The 6,174-nt window shown below is 41.3% G+C and overlaps 1 pseudogene; it reads right to left on the bottom strand.

Moving 5' to 3' along the window:
* Nucleotides 1-225: 225 nt before the first annotated feature.
* On the bottom strand, nucleotides 226-1,524 carry LOC149153105 (putative nitric oxide synthase pseudogene; annotated as a pseudogene).
* Nucleotides 1,525-6,174: the final 4,650 nt, after the last annotated feature.

Raw genomic sequence — 6,174 nt, forward strand, 5'->3', positions numbered from 1 at the left:
CTTATATACCCATTAGGATGCAATTTCTTTTCTAACATTTCACCCATGAGTTTCTAAGCATCATTTATTACGCCTGCTCTACATAAACCATATATTAGGGAGTCATAAGTTGATGCATTGGTGCACAACCTTTTTTCGGCATTTTGTTGAATATATCACAAGCAAGTTCCATTTTACCTTCCTTGCAAAGGCCTCGGAGTAGCAAATAAGAATGTCAATGGCAAATCATTGCTCCATCATTTCTTCAAGCTCTCTATGATAGAATTCTTCAGCTTCAGATGTAGGAACTACTTTAATTTTCACTCCTTTTGGTCCATACATTATCAATCGTATATAGAGAGGTACCTTGACTACATCGATTCTAACTAGACCACCCCAGAATATAGACAGTCCATTTAAACCATTGTCCATTGTACAAGATGTTTCTTTGGATGTATAAAATAATCCTTGATTTTCCTTGGTCAGTGCATCAATAGAAACAATATTCCCTTTTAGCCGGCTCTGTGGTGCAAGCAAGGGAAAATCTTCAACATGTATAACAGCTGCCTGTTGATGATGAAGATGCACTCCAGGCGTGTCGTACAACTTCCCTTCTCCATGGAATGCATCAATATGAATGGGACCAAGTGTGGTGTCGGACACAATAGATTGGATAGGTTTGTATCTTCTTGCTGCTATTGCAACAAAATACTTAAGTGCCATTGTTTTTGGTAAAGCATTAATGAATGCCGACTTCCCCACATTAGCGGACCCCATAACATAAACATTACACCCCTTTCTTTGTTGTTGAATTTCTGATACAACTCCAACAAACCCTGACAATGATTTTGAACTTGTCAGGTGAATACTAAGAACGTGTTTAATGATCAAAGCTTTATCATGACGAAGATGAGACAACTTTTCACGAAGTTGCTAAGTAGAAATGAATTGTTTTCCACCAGAATAGCCCCCATGTCCACCAACAACAGTGAGCATGTGTCCATGGAATAGCAGCAAACATCTTCCACATAGTACAAACCTCAAATGGTGATGTTTATTTTTCAATTCGTAGGTCTCTGGGGTTACATAACTAGGGCCATCAACCTCCACAGTTTGCAAAGGTTCCCCGCATCTGTAACAGACAGGCTCCATAGACATCTCTGGTACTTTATTCTTCTTTTTCTTTCTCTTCTCCTTTATATTGGACTGAGCAGAATCATGCTTATCTAGAGCCTTTTCTAGAAATATCTGGCCCCTGCTCTTAGCAGAGGACCCAAGTCCAAGTCCACCTGCGTCCTCTTTTTCTTCCGAACCTTTGTTGGCCATCTCCACGTAGGCATTTAAACACTTTGGACTGTGAGAATTCATGCTCTTTGAGCATGTGAAACTACATTTGCGTGAGTTCTGTCGGGCAAAGAAAGAGGCTTCGAGTGAACTTGTGTGAGGAAAGTGAAGTGTTGTAGGGAATGGTAGAGAAAGATAGGAGGAAGGACAAGTATATGAGGGCCTGAGTATCAGTCCGCATTGGGTGGATGCCACTGCCATGGAATGATTGATTCAGAGGAGCAATTACTGACACCAGATCTTTGTTTCAAAGTTGAGTAGGCATTCAAGTTTTATACTGGACCCACTGTCATGCCATGGAAGAGAAGGCTTGTGTGTTACAGTAAGCTCAACTATGGCTCGAGTGTACGTCTAATAATTGAAGAGCCTGATCAATCTGGCCTATTTCACAAAGAACAGAAAATACCATTTTCACAATTAAGCGACTAGGTACATGCCCACTCTCTTGCATTTCGAGAAGCAACTTGGAAGCCATATCTCCCCTTTTTACATCACAAAAGCTATCTATTAATGCATAGTAAGTTCTTTTGTTAAGCACCACATTCATTTTCCTCAACTTGCCAAGCAACAAATATCCATCATCTACTCTTCCAGACTCGCAGAGGCTAGAAATGATTTTACCAGATGTTGAGTAATCAGGGACATAATGCCATTCAATTCTCGCATCAAGAAGCTTGTGAACTATATCAAATTTCCCTGCCTTGCTCAGAGCATTAACAAGAATAACAAGTGTATGTTTTCCTGGGAAGAAACCTACTGCCATCGCATCCTCCACAATTTTATAGGCTTCATCCATTTTTCCCATCCTACAAAGCTCATTTGTAAGTTTATTATAAGTAAGCCTATCCAGAGAAAACCCTAATTTTGATCTTTCATTGAAGAGATCCATTGCAATGTCAACAAACTTACCTTTGCAAAAGAAATGAATGGCCGCATTGATAGTGATCGTGTCTAGACAAATATGCTTGCCTTTCATCTCATTCAGTAAACAATAGACCTCCTTGTGTCTCTTCCACCTCAAAAGGCCAGCAACCAATGCACCATAGCAACGAGGCCCGGGATGGAACCCCTGAGAAACCCTCTCTTTAAAGTAATCTAGCGCTTCATTCACTCTATTCTCTTCAATGAGATGCTTGATCACTATCTCATATGCTTTAGAAGTCCGAATAGCATGTTCTTCTCTCAATTCGTCAATCAACAACACAACTTCATCAATCCTACCGTCTCTGCAGAAAGCACTAGCAAGAGAAACAACAACGACCTCATCCACGGTAAGACCATTTCTCCTCAGTTCATCAAGCACGCCTTTCACTTCATCTAATCTACCCATCTTGCACAAACCCTGAATCTTCACAGAGCCCCCCAATCCTACCTTGGCCCCACTGTGGCATTCGCTTCTCAATAGCATCTATGACATCAAAGGAATTTTCTTTTGCCAATATTATAACCAACACACTGTACGAAAACTTATCCAGGCTCAAATTCTGAAACTGCATTGGCCCAAACAACTCCAGAGCCAATTCAGACTTCCTGGCAAGTGAATATCCCATTATTAGAATGGAATAAACCCTTGGACCAGAACCAGGGTTTTGTTTCTAGTATGAATCCAGCCACTCCTCTATAACCCTAGATAAACCAGCCCTAGGAAACATCTTGAAGAATGCGTAAGAGGTTGTCACACTATGATTGTAGCCACTTTGCTGCCCGACCCACTCAAAGAACGTGATGCATAATGCCACATCCTTAATGAAATTTGGTCTTTTCATTAATTTTTTTTTTTATTCTCATTCTTTTAAACAACTAAGTTTTAGTTAAGCAATCATAACTAGAATTTTTTATTTACAAACTTCCACTATGTAATTTTCCTGTGCCTAAATCACAACATTTGTCTATAAATAAAATTCTCTCATTTATATATAAAACATTATATATAGATATATATATATATATATATATATATATATATATATATATACATAATACTTTTTTAATGTATATTAATTTATAATATTAGATAAAATTATATATGTACCATTTGTGAGCATCTTTATATCATCTCAAAAAAAATTGGAGAGCCTTTCCATGTAAGTATTAAAGTTCATATGCTTGGTTATCGCTACCTCTACCGATGGCAAGCAAAGGATTCGAACCCTCGCCGTTCACTCGCATCCGCAAGGTAACTTTGAGCTTCAGGCTTCGATACTTCACACAATGGGGCCAGAATTTGATGGTCTGTGGGTCGGATCCCTCGTTGGGAGCGTGGAAAACGAAGCAGGGACTGCGAATGATGCCTTGTCTTCAGGCTGCGGACGTTCTTGTTTGGCATGCAACCCTCACCGTTCCGCACGATTTCTCTTGCAATTACAGTTATCTTCTCGTTGAGGACCAGCAAAACATTCTCAGGTCGGAAACCGGCAAACGCCATGCCTTCGCTCTCCCTCAAGGCCTCCCTGATGGAGCCTCCGTCGAAATTTACGATCTCTGGCAGGTAAAAGACAATGAAAAGGCCCAGAACGCGTGGAGCAATGGCACGAGGGGAAGAAGAGAAGAAATCTGGGACGCGGCAGGGATGGGATCTGCAGGTTTTCACACTGGTTCGGTCGTTGCAATCAAAGAAGGGGGACTGCATGATGCAGATCTGCTCCCTCTCTCAATGGATTGGCCCAAACATTGCAGATCCGGCCCGGATCTATCCGATCTGACCAATATTCGAGAACAGCCAGAACCCAGGCAGCAGATCGGTGGCAATGAGCATAGATCGAGCAGAGGGTTTGTAGACCTCGACATGCAAATGGAAGAACGACCCATTAAGAGGTCAGATTTGGAAGATTGTTTACAGCCAGAGCACACGGAAATTAGCAGCGACACCGGTTTAGGCGGATCAGGAACTCAGTCAAAACCCAGGCTACAGGTAACAACAACTCGTTTTCAGATTTTTATTAAAACCCCTGAGGGGAAATCCTGTTTAGTGTGGGTACATGCAGAAAGCACCATCATGCAGCTGAAACAGCAAATTCGGGCATTGACGGGATATCCTATTCAGATCCAACATTTGGTCAGTGGTAGGTGGTCCCTCCAGGATAGTAGAACCCTGGAAAGCTATGAGATTAGTCCAGAAACAACCATTAATTTAAACCTTAGGCTGAGAGGAGGGGCTCTGCCTCAGGGACAGCCAAGCTCCTCAGGAGGAGACAAGGGGAAAAAGACAGCACCTCAGCATCAACCCAAGGGAGGCTCCTCCTACAAAAACATTTTACAGGGCAACAGAGATTCAGGGTCCTCTCCAGATCAAGGCGGATATACACCTAGGCCATACATAGTAGATCAGCTAGGGCAAACTCCAGCCCTTAACTTTGATTCTACAGGGCTTGATGATTTCGTTAAGTCCTATGAAACACAGGTCCTAATCTTCCGTTTTAACAGTTTTTAGCCAAAACCAATGGATCTATTTCACTGGATTTTCAACAGTTGGACCATGGAATGTGATATACATTTATGCTCCAAAGGGTTTTTTATAGTTAGATTTGCATCCACGGAAGTTAGAGATACAATCATCAGTGCTGGGCCTTGGTTCTGGGGAACATCGGGGCTGTTCATGGCCCCATGGTTTCCAGATTTCGATCCAAACAAAACGACTGTATCCAAAGTGTCGGTCTGGGTCCGTCTATATAACCTTCCCCTTCACTTTTGGAGTGAACGAGTTTTGGAAGGAATTGGGAACAACATAGAGAAATATATCAAAACAGATCTGGAAAGGATTGATGAAAGGGTCTACACTTTTGCACGCATTTGTGTGGAAGTAGATCTAAGTAAAGGGCTGCCAGACAACATAAGGCTGATCTACAAACAACAAAATTGGCTGCAAGCACTAGACTATGAAAATATTGCTTTCAGATGTAGGCTCTGCAGGCTGACAGGACACTTGCAAAGCACATGTCCAGATGCCAAGAAAGCAAACAGTAAAAAGAAGCAGAGGAAAGGATGGCAATTTCCCCCCCCTGACTCAGAGGACGAAGAATCAGAAGCAGAAGAGGAAGATACCCCGTAGAGAATGCTGAGGTATCCCAAGAAATGGAGACTCAGAAGGAAACCACATCAGATAACAAGGCTTCACAACTCCACCCAAATCAGGTAGAGAAGGCAAGCGAGGATCAGATTATGGGAGGGATCAAACGGTATCACCACTCAGATACTTCAGACTTAGACAAGGAAACAGCTTCACAGAAAGCAGAAACACAGTTAGTTATAGCTTCAATCGAGCCCACTCAAGGAGAGTGGCACAAGGTTGAAAAGAAAAAGGGGAGAAAAACTTGAAGTGTGAGTATTTTACTCACTACCGGAATCCAGTTTTTTTGCCTCTTTCTCCATTCTTCTCTCTTTTCCTTTTTTCTTCTTCTAAAAGCACGTTCGTTTTGTAACGTTGCGTGGGGTGCGAAAGCACTCGAGCCCAATGGGAAACTTATGGAAATGCTTCAATGCATCTGCTTGTGTAACTTTTCAGTTTTTAAATAAAAGGTTACCGATTTTTTCCTGTGGAAAAGTATTAAAGTTCATATCTCAAGTTATACCTTTTTGGGTTGATTATCTAGAATTTATTAAATAAGTTCATATGGCAAAAGAGACTCCATAGCAGATTTTTATTTCTGCACTTTTCCCATCAGAATGATTTTTTGGGTTGAAAGCAATATTTCTAGTATTTTGTAAGAGTCTTCAACTAGCCATCCCTTGGAATCTTTGAATCTGCGCAGGCCTCTTTTGGTCTTCGTTGTTATTTTTTTTAGTTTCATGAAACTGCCTTCTATGTTTTTGAGTCTTTGAAAACTTTGATCCTTGAAGATTGAAAACATGTCT

Source organism: Pinus tabuliformis, chromosome 9 (assembly GCF_031772625.1).
Source record: "Pinus tabuliformis cultivar Carrire ecotype Pingquan chromosome 9, CPIR1, whole genome shotgun sequence".
Taxonomy (NCBI): Eukaryota; Viridiplantae; Streptophyta; class Pinopsida; order Pinales; family Pinaceae; genus Pinus; species Pinus tabuliformis.